We start from the raw sequence: 24,412 nt of genomic DNA, 5'->3' as shown, positions 1-24,412 counted from the left end.
AAAGGTGTCTTGCTGATGACACACTTGTTATTCCTTTGGACGATATCCGTATTGATGAACAAATGCACTTCGTTGAAAAACCTATAGAAATCATGGAAGGAGATGTCAAACAAACGCGTAAAAGCAACATACCTATCATTAAAGTCCGTTGAAATTCGCGTAGAGGCCCCGAATATACCTAGGAACGCAAAGACCAAATGATACGGAAATATCCCCATCTCTTCTCAACTGCTGATGCAAACGAGAAATCTACTTAAAACTTCGGGACGAAGTTTCTAATAACGGGGAGGTACTATAACGACCCTCATTTTTCCATTCTATATTTTTTTTCCAATATTAAATGTCCAAACAATATAATTAAAACTTAATGATTAAACTTTAATCAACAATTGTTAAGTGTTAAGAGTTATAAAACATATTAATTAACTTTGTGCAATAATTGACAAGTTAATAAAAGATGAAAATAATAAACTATTAGTCGACATTCACTGATAATTAAAATTTATGTATTTATCTAATATTATAACTAATAACCTATAAGTAATAAATAAAAAGTGACATTTATATAAATAATTTAACAATTGGGAACTAAATAAAAAAAATATATACAAGTCATGAATTAGTAAAAAGAAAATAATACTTATCATGTAGTAAATGTAAAAAAAATAAAAATAATAATAAAAATAATAATAATAATAATAATAATAATAATAATAATAATAATAATGATAATAATAATAATAATAATAATAATAATAATAATAATAATAATAATAATAATAATAATAATAATAATAATAATAATAATGAGACTAAAGAATCTTAAACAATTACATCATTATGTTGACTAAAAAAATAAAATAATATATATATATAAACTAGTACCACCTATTGTTGACTAAAAATTATAAAATAAAATAAAATCATTAATTAGAACATCCTTATGTTGACTAACACTCTAATACTTGCACTATATAAACACCCCTAGACTCCTAGTTTCTCATTCACAAATCACACCAAAATCCACTCTCAAAAACAATCTCTCCCTCTCCCTCTCTTGTGGTATTCGGATCTTCAAGCTTGTTCTTCGTGTTCATCAAGATTTTCAAGCGTGTTCTTCATTATTTGGGTTATTTGATCTTCATCACCAAGTTTTCTTCTTGTTTCTTGTTAATCTTCATCATCATTAACAAGGTATGATCCAAAATCTTAAAACTTTTAAATCTTTCTTTCAATTCATGTTTATATTCATACTAATATTCGTGCATGATCTTAACATTCATATTATTTAGATCCTCAAAACCCTAAACCCTAATCATTAAAATACTACTTTAATTAACTAACCCTAATTAATGAAACCCTAATACTACTTATACTATTAATTAACATGTATACACTATTACTATTACTAACACCTATAACCTACTACTTATATTATAACACATAAAAACATTTTGGGATATGTATTAGAGATGTATAGATCTTCGAACTTTGTTGACGAATGGTTTCTATGAAACTCTAGGTGGAAGGATTTGGATTTTCGATTTAAAGGATCCTATAGCTCAAGCCCCTAGACCTGAAATGGCCATTCGAAGGGAAAGGGATGATTGGAAGCTTATCTAATACGGCAAGTATCCTAAAATGGAAAACACTCTTAAAGTAGAAACTTTCTAGTTATAGAAACTTACTAAGATAAGAAATCTACTAAAAGTGGAAACTTTCTAAAAATAGAAACTTACTAGGAAAGGAAACTTAGTAAAACGAACTATACTTACAACACTATCATACTTAAACATCTACTTAAACTTGGGCAAAAACACTTACTACTCTTAAATGTCAATAGGTTGACTTTTCTGCTCACTCATCCAACTTTCTATTCTAAGGAATAACTCTCTCTCTACTTACTAAGGTGAATTCATAGCCCCACTCTTTATTGCTAGCAAACTTACTTACTTTTATTGGGGTGAGACACATGCTGTTTTTACATTTTACAACTTAGACACAAGTACCAAACTACTAAACTATGCTATACCCGGCTATGTCCGACTAAGTCCCTACAGTGATATTTTTAATTGCTCGATGAATGCATGCTTAATTATTGGGGGTAGGCGTATCGAGATTAACGTCCCCGATACATTTGACTAAGTCTTTGTATTACTTAATAATGAAATTAAACCGACAAGTATAAACTACAACTTGTCTTTGGGGAAAACTTGAACGTTTAGTCTAAATATCACGCACTGGCATAACTTTTTGATCCTGCGGGAGATCAACTTTACAAACTAAATCTTGTGGTCTAAAACAACGGTCAAACTTATTTGTTAAACCTATGAACTTCACTCAACCTTTTTGGTTGACACTTTAGCATGTTTTGTCTCAGGTGCTGAATGATTCAAGCTTTCTTACTTACTACTTATGTGATGCTACTTGGACATAGGATCAAGAGATATCGCATTATTTACTTTTGCATTTGAACATTTACATTATTGTTACTTCCATCATTGTAACGACATTTTATTTTCCGCTGCGTACTCTCAATAAAGTTTATTTTATCATTTAGTATTGTTCTCGTCTATTATAATATGTTGGTTTATTTGATATTAAGTCACATTTCGCCCAAGCCCTAACTGGGGGTGTGATAGATTGGTATCAGAGCATAACCAGGTTGTTATAGAGAACCAGGATTGCATCTTTATGTGTGCCTTACTTGGTACCTAGGGTGCCTTGGCAATCTAGGAAACTATAACCTTTCCTGCCTTAGACTATAACATCATCGTCATTAAAGGATCAAGCTTTTTAGCTTCTTGATCTTGTTATATCTTGAAGATTCGAACTTTGATTTGAACCCTTCAAGAACATGAAAGATTCAAGCTTTCTAGCTTTGAATCTTCATTACTTTGTTGGATCTAAATTTTCTAGCTTATGATCCCTTTATTTTGTTAAAAAGATCAAAACTTGTGTTTATGATCTTCATGAAACTTGAAGATCTAGCCTTTTGCTTTAAGGATCTTTAAGAACATTAAAGATTCAAGTTTTCTAGCTTAGGGTTTCATTATTTTGTTTAAGATCTAAGCTTTTTAGCTTATGGTCTCATTACTTTTACTAGATCTTAGCTTTCTAGCTTATGGTCTCATTAATCTTGTAAAGATCCAAGCTTTCTAGCGTAGGGTTTCTTAATACTTGAGATCTAAGTTATTATTGTAGATCTCACTTACTTGGAACCTTTTTATGATTTTTATGGTGATAAAAATCAAGTCTTCATCATCTCATATGATGAATATGCATAAACTTGTGTCAAAAGGATAAATGTTGAAGTTTTATTGTGTTTATGCAATAAAGAGACAACCTTGATGTTCAAAACTTGTAGAATGTTAGCTTTTACTCTTAGTTGTGTGTTGATGGTTGAAACTTGGTCAAAGTGATGCTAAAACATCAAAGAGTTGTATACTTGAAACTTACACGCATCAAGGATGAGAACCGTGATGAGCATCAAGCACCAAAAAACCACCAGAGCACATGTTTACTATTTTTTGGGGTCTGATCAGACTCCTGGGACTTCTGGAAAATGGATTTTCAGATATTTCGGTTTGATTAGATGACTTTTCGTTTAGGACTCGCCTAAATCCGATATACGGTTTAGGATTTATAGCCTTCCAAAAGTCACTTCGCCTTTGTAACGACGTGCTGAAAATTCTGACCTACTCGCGCTTGAACCGTCGCCACGGTCAAACAACATCGAGTTAGGATCTGAAAATTGGATAGCGGTACGAGGACTCACATACGGAGCCTTGGCCACTGACCACACATCTTTTCAGATTGTATAGAGATCGTAGAAGCTGTCCGAAGTCGGTCTTTTGTTTCGATCTCTATTCTTGTTGAAAACTTACTTTATCTTTTACGAATGATGATGATGATGATGATACTTAAGACTTAACTTATTCATTTTTAAACTTTTGGGGACAATATACTGACTTAGTGACCTTTAACTTAGGTTGACGACCTTTCGGACCGACTTACTACTTGCATACTTTTCATATCGATTTTACCGCACATTCACTGTGAGTTATTGTAACACCCCAGGTAAACGTTCCCCGTAGCATGATATTTACCGCTTTGCAGAGATAGGGACGTACCCTTGTCTCCCCCGTAGGTTGATCACGGATTTTTTTTGGCAACCACACACGACGAGGACTTTCCCAGGACGTCACCCATCCTGGTAGTGCTCTCGCCTTAGCACGGTTAACTGCAGAGTTCTCATGAGATCTGCTGTGCTTGTGGTCCCAAAACGCGTCATGCTAGAAAAGGTCTCCACACCCTTATAAGGCATGCTTCGTTCCCCTCTCCAACCGATGTGGGACGGATGTAACACGGATGTTACAATCCTCCCCCCTAATGGGACACAACGTCCTCGCTGTGCACGTTTGGTTCAGGGCATGGCTCTGATACCATCTGTAACACCCCAGGTAAACGTTCCCTGTAGCATGATATTGTCCGCTTTGTAGAGATAGGGACGTACCCTTGTCTCCTCCGTAGGTTGCTCACGGATTTTTTTTGGCAACCACACACGACGAGGACTTTCCCAGGACGTCACCCATCCTGGTAGTGCTCTCGCCTTAGCACGGTTAACTGCAGAGTTCTCATGAGATCTGCTGTGCTTGTGGTCCCAAAACGCGTCATGCTAGAAAAGGTCTCCACACCCTTATAAGGCATGCTTCGTTCCCCTCTCCAACCGATGTGGGACGGATGTAACACGGATGTTACAGTTATAGCTTCCCTTTTTACTTTACTATTTTTAGGACTGAGAATACATGCGCTTTTTATGTTTTACATACTAGACACGAGTACTTAAACTTTATATATGTGTGGGTGACATAACGGCACAAAGATTCCCCTTAGATCGGTAACGTTTAGTCATTGGTTTATGAACCGATGAACGCAAATCTTAGATATGGATCCATAGGGTTTGACATCCCCACTCGGGCTAGTCGCGCTAGCATTCAACGGGTGTTTAATACTTCGTAAACAGACGCACTCGCCAATTGTACTTTTAGGGGGTAATATTACGTTAAGTTAGTTACCGGGTGCCCACGGATAAGTATATACTTTATCATACTGATTTGAAACACTGATTTAAACTGCTGGTTGAAGCACTGAAATCTCGTGGTCTACATTACATTACTGATTACAAATAACTATAGCTCACCAACATTCGTGTTAACTTTTTAAGCATGTATTTCTCATGTGCTTAGACGTTGTTGCTACTGTTGTTAGACTTGGTGTTATAGTCTTGGTGTATAGACTTGCTGTTACAGACTCGCTGTGTTAGACTTCCGCTGCATTACTTAGAGATGTCTCAATCATGGAACTTTTATTTTGCATTCGCAACTTATGTTATTTTGAATAATGGCTTTGTAACGACCTTTGTGTCACGTTATCATTTGTAAAACATTTGAAGTTATCTTTTCATGAATGCAAAACTCGTTTTAAAACAGCATGTAGTATTATACCGTGTAATGGACCTGTTGTTGATGATTCGTACATGATGGTTTTGTACGGGGCGTCACAAATATCTCTATGTAAGTATACGTAATTTACCAAATTTTTCAACGATTATTTCCGACACTTTACGTGACTATTTTTTTTGTGAAAAACGAGAATTAAATGAAAATAGAAGTAGATCAAAATGATCAACAATTATTACAAATTGAGTCAGACACAAGCGTACAATTGATGGATCATACGATCTATTTAACCAACCAAATAAAAGCACATCAAGTAATAATTCTTTACTCTCCACAAAGACTACCTATTGTACACAGACACGAGAACATACAATTGAAACCTCCCCAAAATCCTTCTAAAAACGGCGTCAGGACGTCTTCATCGATTCATAAGCAACCACAAAACTGATTGCATCCAAACACATCAACTGCCGCAAACGTAACCTGAACTGAACAATGATTCACCCGAACTACATCAATAAACCAAAAAGTCGCCAATCATCAATTCCCAACCACTGGGCGAATGAAATCCAATACAAAATCTGTTAATAAAAGAAGAGAAAAAGCTTTGATTATGTCACTCAGCCATGAAAAATCAAAACATAAACTAAACTCGGAGAGGTGGACCCGACCAAAACAATAACTCGTCGTCGAGGATGAGACTAACAAATGGAGCCTAAAAATCATCATTGACTCTCTTGCCTGAAAAGCATCATTGACTCTCACGAGCCGCAACCGAAAGTAAATCTATGACACCATGAAAATTGACCTAGCAAAGAGGTAGTGGTCAGAATGAAAAGCAGCGGCACAAGGCAAATCACGAAATAGGGAAACAAGAATGAAGAAGAAAATGGAAGTTGTAATCAAATATTACCGTATACCAAACTGTTACCAAAAGCCACATTTGAACCAAGTTGTAACCAAACCAACCCTTGAACCTACAAAATTAAACCTTATACCACACTTAAACAAAAAAGCTTCATTTTTCTTCTTCAATAAAGTTAAGCCAAACTACTCTTTACGTGAGTAATTCTATCTAATAAATGGGAGTTTATGATGAAGTCATCATATGCCTCTAAAAATTGTAACATTTGCTATAAAGGGTTGTAAAATGTCAATTTGATGATGTCATAAATATAGTTAGTCTTTAAAACTTAATAATTAATTAATTAATAAATGATAAATATATAATTTGAGTATGCTTTTTATGTAATATGTACAATATAGGAAACATTATAAACAACCTTATGGTAAAACACCTCAATTTGTACAATATTTGAAGCATTATGTATAACCTTGTGGTAAAACACTTTCATTACCATATTTACAATATTTGAAACATTATGTACAACCTTATGATAAATCACTCAATCACCATATGTATATGTACATTCTTTAAAACAAATTGTACAAACTTTTACAAAATTTGAAACATATTGTACAACTTTTATATAATAAATATATTTAAATTTTAAAACTTTCAAGAGGCATTTGTTATTAATAATATTATTATTAAAAATATGAATATTCAAATCTTTAAGAATTTATTATTATTATTATTATTATTATTATTATTATTATTATTATTATTATTATTATTATTATTATTATTATTATTATTATTATTATTATTATTATAACCACTCAAATTTGAATAACAATTACGTAGTTTAAAATCGAATAATACATGTACATTGAATTGTTTTTTATATTAACTCATAACAGAACAAATAAAGTATAATAATTTGAGTTTTAAAAGTACATGTACAATTAAAAGATTAATTATATCCAAACTGGTTCGGTGTAAATGAAATTCAAAAGTTATTTTCTATCATTTATACTTAGCGTAACTTCTATTGATTAGTTTTTAAAGAAAATGTGTATTTAGTTAAATATTAATTAGCTTTTTATGTTTTTGTTAAACATACCTGCAGTGGCGATTCTAAGATTATAACTTAATAGGGTCCTTAATTTGTTTTCAGTATTAAATATATTTGAATGTTATTTTGGTGGTAGTTTATTTTAAAAAACTACAAATTTGAAAAATATAAAGGTTCGAGTAGTTACATTTGGTGGTATACTATATACAATTTAAAAGAATAACTATAAATCTGAAAAATATATGGAGTTTTGCAGTTAAATTTAGTGGTCTCTTATACAATTTAAAATGTATTTTCTATTAAATTTTTTTAACTAGTTATATCCCGTAATCCACGAATTTGTTACTAAACTTGCCACTGCATACTCGTGATTTCACGAGTACTAAAGTTAAGATATGTTACTGTTATTGAAATTTAAACTTAAAACCTCTTGTCTCTAATCTTTTAAATATATGAAAAACTCAAACCATTGAACCATTCTAGTTTAAACTATTAAATGAAAATGAAGATGATATACTTATGATAATGCTAAAAACGAACATATATTTCATAGCATTATTCCTCAAGAAAGACAAGCTTTTAGTTGCAATTGTTCTATTACCAAGTGATATTCGTTTAAATAATAAAAGGTGAAGACAAAAGACAGATTCGACGAATTGAAGACGCAAACGACCAAAAAGCTCAAAAGTACAAAAGACAATCAAAGAGGTTCCAATTATTGATAAGAAACGTCTCGAAATTACAAGAGTACAAGATTCAAAACGCAAAGTACAAGATATTAAATTGTACGCAAGGACGTTCGAAAATCCGGAACCGGGACCAGAGTCAACTCTCAACGCTCGACGCAACGGACTAAAAATTACAAGTCAACTATGCACATGAATATAATATAATATATAAATAATTCTTAAAAATTATATATATATATATATTATATTAATATTTAAAACCGTCGGCAGACTAAGATCCAATTTGGAGTGAGCTGGAATTTCAAACTCTGTGACTCGCGGAGTTTGAAGGCAAAAAATGCCGCGAGTCGCGGAGCCCCAAATTCTGAAACTCCCTATAAAAGCAAATGAATTCTGATCGCAAAAAAACATATAATCTATCTCTCTCTCAATATATACGTAAATATATATATATATATAATTTATATTTTAATTTTAATTTTAATTATAATTCTAATAATAAGGGTATGTTAGCAAATGTTGTAAGGGTGTAAGTCGAAATTCTGTCCGTGTAACGCTACGCTATTTTTAATCATTGTAAGTTATGTTCAACCTTTTTATATTAATGTCTCGTAGCTAAGTTATTATTATGCTTATTTAATCCGAAGTAATCATGATGTTGGGCTAATTACTAAAATTGGGTAATTGGGCTTTGTACCATAATTGGGGTTTGGACAAAAGAACGACACTTGTGGAAATTAGACTATGGGCTATTAATGAGCTTTATATTTGTTTAACTAAATGATAGTTTGTTAATGTTAATATAAAGATTTACAATTGGGTGTCCCTATAAATTACCATATACACTCAATCGGACACGATGGGCGGGGTATTTATATGTACGAATAATTGTTCATTTAACCGGACACGGGAATGGATTAATAGCCACTAGAATAATTAAAACAGGGGTGAAATTATGTACAAGGACACTTGGTATAATTGATAACAAAATATTAAAACCTTGGGTTACACTCAGTCGATATCCTGGTGTAATTATTAAACAAAGTATTAAAATCTTGTTACAGTTTAAGTCCCCAATTAGTTGGAATATTTAACTTCGGGTATAAGGATAATTTGACGAGGACACTCGCACTTTATATTTATGACTGATGGACTGTTATGGACAAAAACCAGACGGACATATTAAATAATCCAGGACAAAGGACAATTAACCCATGGGCATAAAACTAAAATCAACACGTCAAACATCATGGTTACGGAAGTTTAAATAAGCATAATTCTTTTATTTCATATTTAATTTCCTTGATTTTATATTTAATTGCACTTCTAATTATCGCATTTTTATTGTTATTGTATTTAATTGCACTTTTAATTATCGTACTTTTTAATTATCGCAAGTTTATTTTATCGCACTTTTATTATTCGCAATTTCATTATCGTTATTTACTTTACGCTTTAAATTAAGTCTTGTATTTATTTATTATTTTACATTTGGTTTTAACTGCGACTAAAGTTTTAAAATCGACAAACCGGTCATTAAACGGTAAAAACCCCCCTTTATAATAATAATATTACTTATATATATATTTGTATTTTTATAAAAGTAAACTAATATAGTGTTAAGCTTTGTTTAAAGATTTTCCCTGTGGAACGAACCGGACTTACTAAAAACTACACTACTGTACGATTAGGTACACTGCCTATAAGTGTTGTAGCAAGGTTTAAGTATATCCATTCTATAAATAAATAAATATCTTGTGTAAAATTGTATCGTATTTAATAGTACTTTCCTGCTAAAATTAATAGTATTTTATATACACCTCGCTTAACATCAAGTATTTTTGGCGCCGCTGCCGGGGACAATTTAGCTTAAAAGCCGGAAGCGCAACGCTAAATAAAAAAAAAATTTAGTTTACTTTTATTAAAATTCATTTTTATAAAAATACGTTTTAAATATTCGAAAATATAAAAAGAAAAACAAAAATATAAGTATTTTTAAGATTTTGTTAAATATTTAAGTTTTATAAAGTTTCTTTATTTTTATATAAGTTTTATTTAAGTATTTTGTTTTTATTTAAAACATATAAAATATATATATATATATATATATATATATATATATATATATATATATATATATATATATATATATAAATCTATTTTTAAGATATTTTTAAAAATTATAAAGTAGTTCTATTTTTTATTCTAGTTTTTAAAATATAAGTTTTTATTATATAAATATTTTTATTTAAAACGGAAAATATAAAATAAAACAAAATAAAAAACGTCGAATAAAAAAAAACTGTACCTGAGTTGAATTCTGGAACCCCGCGACTTGCGGAGTTTGCAGCCTCGAATACCGCGACTCGCGGAGCTACCCTGACACCGACAGAAACCCTAATCTGCATTTAATTAGGAGTAATTAATTATTATTATTATTTTAACCCTAATTAGTTTAATTATTATTATAATTTTGTTTAAGTTTTAATTTAATTAGTATAATTAATTATAATTAGTTTTAATATATATAAAAATTAATGCTTTTATAAAATAATATAAAAATAATATTTTTATAAAAATTTGTAACTTTTTACAACTTTTTGTATATTTTTATATTTTGTCCCTTTTTAATCGTTTTAGCGTAATATTTGTATTTTTAGCTCATATTTAGTTTTAAACTTAGTTTTTGCCATAGTTATTTTTACTTCTAGATTTTTAGGCTTTGCCGTAGAATTCCTTAAGTGCTTTTTCTTTAGACTAAGATTTAGGTGCTTTAGAATTTTGCGACGCCTTTTTAAGTTTAGTTTCTTTTTAAGTTATTTCCATTTAGGATTTAGTTTTTCTTGTAAGCTTTAATATTTTTAGACGACCTTTTACTATGTATCAATTATCATTCCAATTAGTAATCTCAATTTGCGATTATAATTTTAAGTTAGTTGTAGTAATAAGGTTAGGTTAGTCAAGTGTTTTTAAGCTTTATAAGTTCTTTTATTTTTCCGTCACCTTTTATTTTTTAACCATTTTTCTTTTTCGACCTTTTTCGACACGCTCTTTTTCTTTCTTATTTCTCGCTATTCTAGTTTTAGGACATAGATTTTTATTCTACTTCTTATCTAAATTTCTTAAAATTACGAAAATTTATTTTAAGTGGTTAAATTGATAGACATCAAAATTTTCTGGTTCGTAGTAATATTTGGATTTGTATGTGGACCGGGTTATTGGAGCCAAACAGTCCTTAATTATATTGAGACCAAACGAATCCTGCCCCTCTGCTGCATCTTTTGGCTATTCGAAACGTGGGCAAAATCAGAAAAGTCTATTGATTGGATAACTTATTATAATTTTTCTTTCCTTTTAAAAACTAATAGGATATTCAGTGAATGCACCGAGCAAGACGTTCACCACCTTATGTACGTTCACCACCTGTAACTAGATCAAGACATTTAGCAACTATTACTGCCGTTGATTTTTCTTTAGAATCGTCATCCAGTCGACCAAGTACTCCAGTTCAAATTTCCGATAATCCATTTTTTGAACCCGACCTCACATTGAGAATCCGGAGAATATTCAGGAACGATTCGTAGATCCTGAACCACTAAACTTTCCTCCGGAACCACCAATCATTCAAACAGAGATTGTAGAGGAACGAACCATTAAATCAGAATCCTCTAGTGATTCGGATTCAACAAATTCAATTATGGAGAATCTGGAACCTTTAAGTATGGAAGACCGAATGAGAGCTAAACGCACTGGCCAAGATCACGCAATTACTCATCCAGACATTAATGCGCCAGATTATGAAATCAAAGGACAAATTCTACACATGGTGACTAATCAATGCCAATTTAGTGGTGCGCCGAAGGAAGATCCAAATGAACATCTACGTACCTTTAATAGGATCTGCACACTATTTAAAATCCGAGAAGTGGAGGATGAACAGATATATCTCATGTTATTTCCCTGGACTTTAAAGGGAGAAGCCAAAGATTGGTTGGAATCGTTACCTGAAGGGGCGATCGATACATGGGACGTATTAGTTGAAAAATTTCTTAAACAATTCTTTCCAGCATCTAAAGCCGTAAGACTTCAAGCAGAAATTGTTACGTTTACACAGAAGCCAAATGAAACTCTATATGAGGCGTGGACAAGATTTGGAAAGTTGTTAAGAGGATGTCCGCAACATGGTTTAGACACCTGTCAAATAGTACAAATATTCTACCAAGGATGCGACATCACTACAAGGAAAGACATAGATATAGCAGCTGGTGGTTCTATTATGAAGAAAACCGAAACTGATGCTTACAAAATTATTGATAACACTGCTTCCCACTCACATGAGTGGCACCAAGAAAAAGATATTGTTAGATCATCTAAAGCAGCTAGAGCCGATTCTAGCCATGACTTAGATTCCATTTCCGCAAAGATAGATGCTGTCGAGAGACGAATGGAAAAGATGACTAAAGATATTCACTCAATACGAATTAGTTGTGAGCAGTGTGGAGGACCACATTTGACAAAAGATTGTCTCAGTATTGAATTAACAATGGAACAAAGAGAGAATATTTCATACATAAACCAAAGGCCTGGAAATAATTATCAGAATAATTATCAACCGCCAAGACCGATTTACAATCAAAACCAGAATTATAACAGAAATATTCCATACAAGAACCAACAAGGTCCTAGCAATCAACAAGTATCCAATAATACTTACAATCAGCAAAGACCTAATTTTCAAAACAAACCACCACAACAAACCGATGATAAAAAGCCGAATTTAGAAGATATGATGACGAAGCTAGTTGAAACTCAAACGCAGTTTTTCACATCTCAAAAACAAACCAATGAACAAAATGCTCAAGCATTTAGAAATCAACAAGCTTCTATTCAAAATCTGGAACAAGAAGTAAGTAACCTAGCAAGGTTAATAGGTGAAAGAAAACCGGGAAGTCTACCTAGTGATACAAATGCTAATCCCCGGAATGAAACAGCTAAAGCCATTACCACAAGAAGTGGTACAACACTTAAACCACCTGAAATACCTGTAACTTCTGATGAAGCTATTCCTACTCCACAAGAACCACAACCTGATCAAGATAAGGAAAAAGAACCGGTAATTGAAAAGGTTAATGAAGATAACACAGCTAAGGATAAACCTTATGTTAAACCATACCAACCACCACTTCCTTACCCGAGTAAAATGAAGAAAGAGAAACTTGAAGCCGAGCAATCCAAATTCTTGGATATGTTTAAACAGATAAATGTAAATCTTCCTTTCATTGATGTGATTTCAGGAATGCCTAGATATGCTAAATTCTTGAAAGATCTAATCTCAAATAGAAAGAAAATGGAAGAACTCTCGGCTGTTACCATGAATGTTAATTGTTCAGCAGTGCTGTTGAATAAGATACCAGAAAAACTATCTGATCCAGGAAGTTTCACAATTCCATGTTTTCTGGGTAGTCTTAGTTCAATAGAAGCATTGGCAGACTTAGGTGCTAGTATAAATCTAATGCCGTATTCACTATACGCTAAACTAGACCTTGGAGAATTGAAACCAACCAGAATAAGCATACAACTAGCCGATAGATCAATAAAATATCCTAGAGGGATAATGGAAAACATGCTAGTTAAAGTTGGTACTTTAGTATTTCCAGTAGATTTTGTTGTTCTGGACATGGAAGAAGATTCTCAAGTTCCTCTCATATTAGGAAGACCATTCTTAAACACGGCTAAAGCAATGATAGACGTGTTCGGTAAGAAATTGACCCTAAGTATAGAGGATGAGAGTGTTACCTTTTCAGTTGATAGAACAATGCAACAACCACAATCTGCAGATGATACATGTTATTATATTCAAACTATAGATGCACATGCAGAATTATTAGAAGAATTTCCAGAATTACAAGGAACAGGAGAATGTTCTTTAGGAGAAGGTAATGAACCAATTGATGAAGCTGAAATGTTAGCTACACTTATAGCTAATGGATATGAACCAACAACAGAAGAAATTCAAATGCTAAAAGAAGAAGACAGATATCGATACAAATCATCGATAGAAGAACCTCCGAAATTAGAGTTAAAGCCACTTCCAAACCATTTGGAATACGCTTATTTACATGGTGAATCTGAATTACCTGTAATAATATCGTCTTCTTTTACTGAAAATGAGAAATCACAACTCATTTCTGTGTTGAAAGCTCATAAACCAGCCATTGCATGGAAGATTCATGATATTAAAGGAATAAGTCCTTCGTATTGCACACATAAAATCCTTATGGAAGAAGGTCATAAAACATATGTGCAACGCCAACGAAGACTAAATCCTAATATGTAAGATGTAGTTAAGAAAGAGATTATTAAACTGCTAGATGCAGGTTTAATTTATCTAATTTCTGATAGTCCATGGGTAAGCCCAGTTCAATGCGTGCCTAAGAAGGGTGGCATGACTGTCATTACAAATGAGAAAAATGAGCTTATTCCTACTAGGACTGTAACAGGATGGCGTGTATGTATTGATTATAGAAAATTAAATGACGCCACCAGAAAAGATCACTTTCCCTTACCTTTCATTGATCAAATGTTGGAAAGATTAGCCGGAAACAGTTACTATTGTTTTCTTGATGGTTTTTCCGGATATTTTCAAATTCCAATAGCACCCGAAGATCAAGAGAAAACCACATTCACGTGCCCTTATGGTACTTTTGCTTACAAACGCATGCCATTTGGACTTTGCAACGCCCCTGCAACCTTTCAAAGGTGTATGATGGCGATTTTTCACGACATGATAGAAGAATGCATGGAAGTTTTCATGGATGACTTTTCAGTCTTCGGTGATACATTTGAATCATGTCTAGTTAATCTGGAACGAATGCTTATTAGATGCGAACAATCAAATCTAGTACTTAATTGGGAGAAATGCCATTTTATGGTTAAAGAAGGCATCGTTCTTGGACATAAAATTTCAAAAGAAGGAATTGAAGTGGATAGAGCTAAAGTAGATGTAATTGCTAAACTTCCACATCCCACCAATGTTAGAGGAGTTAGGAGTTTTCTAGGGCATGCCGGTTTTTACCGACGTTTCATAAAAGATTTTTCTAAAATTGCCACTCCTATGAATAAACTCCTAGAAAAGGATGCTCCATTCATCTTTTCAGATGAGTGTATCAAATCTTTTAATATTCTTAAAGAGAAACTCACTAATGCCCCGATCATGATAACACCAAATTGGAATCTACCATTTGAACTAATGTGCGATGCAAGTGATTTTGCAATGAGAGCCGTTTTAGGACAAAGGATTGAAAAACGATTTCAACCTATATATTATGCTAGTAAGACGTTACAAGGAGCACAAACGAACTATACAACTACTGAAAAAGAACTCCTTGCTATTGTCTTTGCTTTTGACAAATTTCGATCATATCTCGTTCTAGCAAAAACGATAGTCTATACCGACCATTCTGCTCTTAGATACCTATTTTCAAAACAAGATGCTAAACCAAGATTAATCCGTTGGATCTTACTCTTACAAGAGTTTGATATTGAAATCCGAGATAAAAGAGGAGCAGAAAATCTCGCCGCTGATCATCTTTCTCGTCTTGAAAATCTCGAATTAGAAGTTCTAAATGAATCGGCCATACAAGACAACTTTCCTGATGAATATCTATTGAAGATAGATTATAAAGAAATTCCATGGTTTGCAGACTATGCAAACTACTTAGTTTGTGGATTCCTTGAAAAAGGATTATCGTACCAAAGACGAAAGAAATTCTTCAGTGATATAAAACACTATTTTTGGGAAGATCCACATTTGTTTAAAAGTTGTCCCGATGGAATAATACGCCGATGTGTATTCGGAGATGAAGCTAGTAAGATTTTAAACCATTGTCACACAGGACCAACATGAGGGCATTATGGGCCTCAACTAACAGCAAGAAAAGTTTATGATGCTGGATTCTATTGGCCTACAATTTACAAAGACGCACACCTTCTTTGCAAATCCTGTGATGCTTGTCAAAGGGCCGGAAAAATAAGTCAACGTGATGAAATGCCACAAAATGTCATACAAGTATGTGAAGTATTTGACATTTGGGGTATTGACTTTATGGGTCCATTTCCAAAATCTCATAATAATCTCTATATTCTCGTAGCCATTGATTATGTATCTAAATGGGCGGAAGCACAAGCTCTCCCAACTAACGATGCCCGAGTTGTAGTCAACTTTTTAAAACGTCTTTTTGCAAGGTTTGGAACACCGAAAGCTTTAATAAGTGATCGGGGTACTCATTTCTGTAATAATCAACTTGAGAAAGTTCTTAAAAGATATGGAGTAACTCATAAAATCTCCACCGCATATCATCCACAAACAAGTGGACAAGTTGAAAATACCAACCGAGCTTTAAAACGTATTCTAGAGAAAATCGTAGGATCAAATTCGAAGGAATGGTCCATTAAATTGGAGGATGCACTCTGGGCTTTTAGAACAGCCTACAAAACTCCAATTGGAACCACACCTTTTAGACTTGTTTATGGAAAAGCATGTCATCTTCCAGTAGAAATTGAACACAAAGCATTTTGGGCTTTGAAGACATGTAATCTTGATTTACATGAAGCCGGACGTCTATGGTTAAGTCAACTAAACGAATTAGAAGAATTAAGACATGAAGCATACGATAATTCGTTAATCTATAAGGAAAGAACGAAGAAATGGCATGATAAAAGAATCAGAAGTTCAAAAGAATTTAAGGAAGGAGACAGAGTTCTTCTTTTCAATTCACGATTCAAGCTATTTCCTGGAAAATTGAAATCAAGATGGTCTGGACCATTCATAGTTAAAAGAGTTTTTCCATACAGAACAGTAGAATTGATAAATTCAAATGGGATTGAATTTAAAGTTAATGGTCACAGAGTTAAACACTACATACATGGTCCAATGGAAGTCGACAACGAAGTTAATCACAATTTCGACACCACAGCTAACTAAGTGTGGGGAGAATCAAGGGGTTTATGTATTTCTGTTAGAGTTAGATTGTCTGTTTTCGTGTAGTTCTCGAAAATGGAACCCGAATGGTCTTTCCCTAGCAGACCCTAAAGAACTAGTCTTCTCCCCCCATTCTGAATTTTTATTTTTTTTAGGAAATGAAGACTGCCTGTGAACTAAACCATGGTCTAATGCTACACGCTTTGATCACTAAACGTAATAATGACACACTTCCGAGTGAAATAGTATCAGTAATCAGAGAAAGATTGGACGGAGTTAGAAAAGAATCCAGATGCGAAGATAATAAGTTACAATTTGGTAAAGAAAAATCAAAATCCGCAGCGAAAAGAAGAGCACGACACCTAGAAAGATGTCACAAATGCGGAAAATGGTCACATGGAGGTAAATGTTCAAATAATCAAACCTATTCAAATACCGAATTTGTTACTTTATGCAGAGACGGACCGTTCATATGTTTAGAAGAAAAGACACTGAATGCTCGAGGTTACGCCTATGTAGCTATGGAAAACCAATTAAACCGACTATCTTATGAATGGGATGGATCATATAACTAAGAAATTTATTTCACAGGTATGTTTGTACAGTTTTTATTTTTTTTTATTTTTATTTCTAACCTTTTGATAATAAACGCTAATTTGTTCGCTATAAAGTATTAAATTGGTATTGAATAAAATTAGGTTTGGCGACCGAAATTATTGATATCATTCAAAAATTTATTACATCACTGCGAAATTTAACGTTTATTCTTAAGGTATAAATATCTTTAATCAATCAACCCAAAATATTTCAAAAATTCGTCATGAGTTAAATTAGGTCTTGGAACCGAAATTACTTTACCGAAAAGAGGGGCGCATATTTTTGATAATATTTGATTGATTAAAGTGGGATAAAAAGCCAAAAAGATTTTTAATTTTATTTTTACAATGTTTTTAAAATTAATATTTAAATCTTAAATTAATATTGTAAACTTTGTAAAATCAATATATTTAAAATTGTAAATATTTGAAAAATTAATATAAGTTTGGTGTGAATTTATAATATGAATTTTTAAATTAAGTTTGGTGTGAATTTTTAATTTTTAAAATATGAATTTTAATTTTATGCATTTCAAATTTTAAGTTTGGTGTGAATTTTTAATATTAATTTTAAATTTTATATTTAAATTGTGTGAATTTAAAAACAAAAATTTACTTTATCTCATTAAGTTAAAAATATGATTTTTAAAATTCGTCGTAAGTTGAAGACTAGGTCTTTGAACCGAAATTGCTTTACCCGAGGGAGGGACGAGAACTTTTATTATCATTATTTTTAATCTTATTGAATTAAAGTATGCCAAAAACATTAAAAAAATCCAAAAATCTTAGCTTTTAAAACAATCGCTACAAAAAGAAAAATTTTAAAATTTTGTCGAAGGACGGACTAGGACATCGATCCGAAACGACCTCGTCCTAAATAACAAGGGAAACAAAATTTTAAAATTAATTACTTAATTGTTTTAATTAGTATAAGATATAAGATATATATAAAAAAATACAAACTACGCGAGTCGCGGAGTTTGAAAGGGAAATCCACCGCGACTCGCGGAGGATGAAAAATCCAGAAAAAATATATACTGATCGAACTGATCAGTCCCAACCCTTAACACAGAAAAAAATTGCGAAAATACTGCCGAAAAAACCCGCAAAAACACCCCCAAAATCACAATTTTTAACCGTTAATCATCAAATCTTTTACTAAAATCATGTTGAGAAGGATGCTATCAAGGAATTACTCAAGAAAAACGGTAAATTTCTACACCTAAACACCATTTAATCCGAAAATTAGTGTTCTTGAGCAATTTTTCCCCAATTTGATTTTGATGTTTTTTAGTGTAATTATGCTTAAATTGTTTATGTATTATGCTTGTATAACCTAGATTGATGCTATTTAACATGATTAGAATCCTTAAACTTCAAATTTTGAGTAATCTAGGGTTTGTGTTCTTGAGCAATTTGGGGCTTTTTGATATAAACAGGTTATGGCCGATTTTTGTCATGAATTGTTGTTAAATTAAGTAGTGTAACATGTTTAGGTAGTTAAATGATCCAAACTTTGAGCCTAAACATGATTTTGAGAATTAAAGTGGACTTTTTCAAGTCTAAAATTCATGAACTTGATTTTTGAAAGATAATGCCATTTGAAACTTGTTTAATTGCTAGTAATGATTATTTTGACATGTTATTTGAGTTGAATGCTTATGAACTTGGCGAACTGTGATGACCCGGAAAATTTCGACTTATTTAAACCAATTCTCTATATGATTTAATATTTTCGACATGATAAGCAATGAATTTCGACAAGTTTTAAAACTTTTAAAAATGATTTTTTTATATATAACGGTTGACCACCCTGTTTGTCCAACGATTCACGAACGTCATAACATGTATTATATACATATTTTAATAAATATAAGAGTTTTCGATATATACGGAATCATGCGAATAATATTTATATACGAAATGATTAAAAATTTACTATTAAATGATGCTATTTCAAATTAAAAATTTTACGTATTAAGTCATTTTATTTTTATGATATAATTTTTGTAATTTTTTTTAAGAAACGAAGTTAAATTAATAATGTACAATTTGTAAAGCACAACGTACAACGTGTAGCTTAAATAGTTGAATTTAAATTAATTCATTTACTATTCACATGAAAACGACATGATAGAAATTATTAATTATAAGTTACATAGAATACCCCTGAAGTATTTAATAAATACGACTTTTTAAAATTTTAATATTCGAATTACGTAATATTTAAATATGTCGACGAAGATAAAAACAAACGAATGTGACCTGTAAAAAGGGACCATGCGATCGCATGGTTTCCCCTCACAACTTCCATGCGATCGCATAGCTAAGGGGGACAGGCCAAAGTCTATAAATTTCGACGTTTTGGTTCATTTGTGGCACATTTCCTCTTCTGATCATATATTACTCCGTATTTATGTTATTTAATTATTATTATAATTATTATTATTATTATTATTATTATTATTATTATTATTATTATTAAGATTAATATTATTATTAATCTTAATATTATTAGTAGTATTATTATTAATTAGTATTATACATAAAATACTACGACGAGGTCATGAGCATGTTACTTTCAAAATGGGTTTTCAAACGGGATAGAACTAAGGAAATTATGGGTTATAGCTATGGAGGTTATGGGTAATGTTCATGGGTATTGTTCGCAAGTCAAACCTAGTATTTATCATCTCTGTTGCGTCTACGTACTTTCCTGCAATATTGAATCTCAATATTGATACGTGAGCATTCATATCTTATCTTTTATATATTAATAGTGTATACATGTCTAGTGCTCGAGTATATATTTATACATGCCTGTATGCTAAATTTCGTCGTTAAACAGTTTATAATGAATCACGAATTAAATACATATATTACTGGTAAAAGGTATATGATATACATGTTTTCGGAAAGCTGGTGAAAAATCAATAACTTTTCATTTAGAAATCGCGTAATTTCGATGAACGAATCAAAAGATATGGTCAACTGAATTATAATTGACGTCAATTGGAATTGCTTATAAATCTGCAATTAATATTTAAACAACCTGTTTATGAGATTGATAAAATACTACTAGCCAAGTAAATGAATCCTTATATAAGGCACGTCTCGTTTTGTTGAACAATTGTCAAAATTGACTTTTTGAATTGACTTTTGATAACTTTTGTATGTCGATCTCGAGCATTAGGATTGTGATACACTATAACCCAACCTAGTTTATTAGATATGTATTAACCAACATATGTTCTCTAGGTTGAGATCTACGGTTAATCTTGCATTCCGAGTTACGGTCACTTTTTGATGAATGACCTTATGTGCTGCTAAGGTGAGTTTCATTGCTCCCTTTTTAATTGCTTTTGCAATCTATATTTTTGGGCTGAGAATACATGCACTTTATTTTAAACACAATGGATACAAGTACATACTAAATTCTACACTGAGTTTGAACCAAAAATCCCTTAGCTTTGGTAACTAGTAACTGCCGGTTATAAGAACTGGTGGGCGCGAGTAGTAGTATATGGATCCATAGGGCTTGATATCCCCGTCTGAGCAAGAGCGCTAGCCTTTTAACGGACGTATGCTATTTGAGAAGCGTACACGTTGGTTTGCGTGTATTATTAAGATGATTATACAAAGGGTATAAATTATATATACGTTAAGTTTAGTTGCCAGGGTGCTCAATTTCGTAGAATATTTTGATAAACGTTTCGGATGAAACAACTGAAATCTTGTGATCCACCTTTATATACAGATTATGCGAAATACTAAAACTATGAACTCACCAACCTTTGTGTTGACACTTGTTAGCATGTTTATTCTCAGGTTCCCTAGAAGTCTTCCGCTGTTTGCTTATATGTTAGACAAGCTATGTGCATGGAGTCTTACATGGCATATTTATCAAGGAAACGTTGCATTCACCAAATCACCACCATGTATCTTATTTTGACTGCATTGTCAACGGAATTACTATTGTAAACTATTATTTACGGTGATTGTCTATATGTAGAAATCATCAGATGTCGAAAACCTTTGATTTAAATATTCATTTATGGTGTGCCTTTTCAAAAGAATGCAATGTTTACAAAACGTATCATATAGAGGTCAAATACCTCGCAATGAAATCGATGAATGACGTGTTCGTCCATATGGATTTGGAGCGATCGTCACACGAACATTTTCGTATATGCTTATTTGAAAAAGTGTAGATTTGATGAAAATATGAAAATGAGCTTAAGTTTGATATAAATTGATCATGTCATTGTAATTATTTTGATTGATGATTTTGCTGACACTAATGCATATTTGGATGCACAAAAATTGTGTTTGATGTGTTTTGCAGACTGAAAGGGGTGAATCTTCATCCCAAGCTCGCAATGCTCCTGCTGAGAGTGCGGAATAACAGGAGGTGGATAACTACTACAAACAAGATATACCTCATCCAGTAATGACATTTTTTGATATGCACTTGGAAGATTTGCACCCGAACATGAGATTTGACAGACTTTGGATAGATTATCCAAAATACCAAAGGGGTTTGCATACTCTTCATTCTAAAGTTGTTGAGGTACCTAGGGTCATAGAATGGGGACCATTAGAAGCTGTAGAATTGGCCGGGCCAATTAGGGAATTACTTGCACAGAGGTATGGTAATTCTACTTTTAACGACTGGGTACGTTTATTCACCATGCGTAGACCTGTATATAAAGTATGGTGTGAAGAATTGTTGTGTAGTATAGAATTAAATGATCGGGTAGCTAGTTTAACCGATCGATCTTTTATTAGATTTTTATTAGGAGGTTTGATGCGCCACATGTCTTTACTAGACATGGCTCAGGCTTTACGTATATATACGCCTGAGGAGTTAGCATCTGCCGATTGTAGAGGGTTGATACTAAATGGTAGAAAGATAGATGAAAATTTTGATACACATGGTGTATGGAGTCAAATGACAAGCCATCACCGATTCAAAGGGGGGAATTACTCTTATTTGGATATAGATAGAGCTGAATTAAGAGTAATTCATAGGTTTTTAGCTAATTCGATTACACAAAGAGGTAATGACAAGGAAAAGGTAAATGAACAGGATTTGTTTTACCATATGTGTATTCGAGACCCACAAAGCGCTGTAAGTATACCTTATTGTGTGGGTTATTATTTATCAGCTATGGTTAGGGGGATGAGACCACATAGCATAATAGGAGGTGGTATATTTATTACTTTGATTGCTGAATATCTCGGTGTGGATATAAGTCGGGGGGATTATTAGTCGAAGAACCAGAACCCCGGGATACAATAGGTTTAAATGTATACCATGGTGCGAAAGTTTTGAAGAGGCGAAATAACGCCGCAGTACAATACCATGGTAGACATTCCCAGGTTGAGAGAAACCAACAGCAAGGTAATGTAGGAGGGGGAAATGAAATGCAAGAAATGCAAAGGTTTATAGCTGCACAGGAGTACGAAAATGCTAGACAAAGAGCATTTGAAGATTGGCAAGTTCATCAAAACCAAATCATAGCTTATTGCCAACATATAGGTAGAAACTATATTCCTACTCCAAAGCCCATATTCCCTCCCTGGTCTATAGAGATGCAACCACCGTATCCTACGTATAACCCTGTCGAAACATTTTATAGCACCTATGGTTATGCGTGGAACCCCTACTGGTATCAGTATCATCCCTAGTCTACTTAGTTTTATTTATTTTGTAATTTGTAATGTTGATACGTTTAATACTTATGTTAATATTGTAATAGTTTTTATAATTTTCTAACTTTTATTCTTAGATTTTAATAATTTTTGAATGTGGGGTAATATACCAAACTTCAAAAATATGTATATATGTATGCAGTTTATCTTATGTACACAACAGGGAAAAACAACGCATTTTCAAAGACTGGCATTAAGTTCAGCAAAAGCAACTAATTTTGACGACAAGATGCAAAATATATGTGAAATAACAACAGGACGGAATGAACAAATGATGTGCACCATTTATCATTCAGCAAGCAAACACAAATATGTTTGGAAATTTTGGTAAAATTTAATCATTTTCACACAAATCACCCTCAATAATTTAAATTGTTACTGATTTCTTGCAAATGAGGGCATTGCAAGATCTTAAGTGTGAGAAGGGGTTAAATTCTTTCGGATTTTAAAATTTTTACTTTATACACTTGGTTACCATTAGAAATACTAGTAAAGCAGTAGTTGTATTAGACTCTAGTGCTCTCTGATAATAAAGAACAGCCCTAGTCTTATATACTGACTACCCAATTCTAGTAAAATTTTTCAAAATTTTCAATTAAATGAACTCAAAATCATGTTTATACATATTTATGAACGATAAAACTAGGTTTTAACACCGAAATTATTGTAACCTCGGAAAGGACATAAATGGAGAAACAAACCAAAATGTTAAAATTCATTTAAAATGGAATAGAGGACAATAAAAAGGAAAATAAAAGCCAAGTGTGGGAAAATTCTCCAAGTTATTCAAAACATATATCACATATTTTTGTACAAATAACTGAAAATACTTTTGCTTTGGACTAAACTAAAAAGTTTTACCTGATTTACTGTAAGAAAGATGGATCTACACGATGAATCAATTCCATCATTAAAAGGAAGTAAAGTCTTCCGAAAAAGACACGCGCTTCTTGATTTAGGTCAAGAAGTTGTCGTCCAGACCAGCTGTAGGTTGACGAAAAATCTAGAAAAGTCATCACTAAAATCAGCAGGAAATCCACGGACCTCAGCA

The sequence above is a fragment of the Rutidosis leptorrhynchoides genome, chromosome 2, assembly GCF_046630445.1.
Source record: "Rutidosis leptorrhynchoides isolate AG116_Rl617_1_P2 chromosome 2, CSIRO_AGI_Rlap_v1, whole genome shotgun sequence".
NCBI classification, from domain to species: Eukaryota; Viridiplantae; Streptophyta; class Magnoliopsida; order Asterales; family Asteraceae; genus Rutidosis; species Rutidosis leptorrhynchoides.
This window is presented reverse-complemented; position numbering follows the sequence as displayed.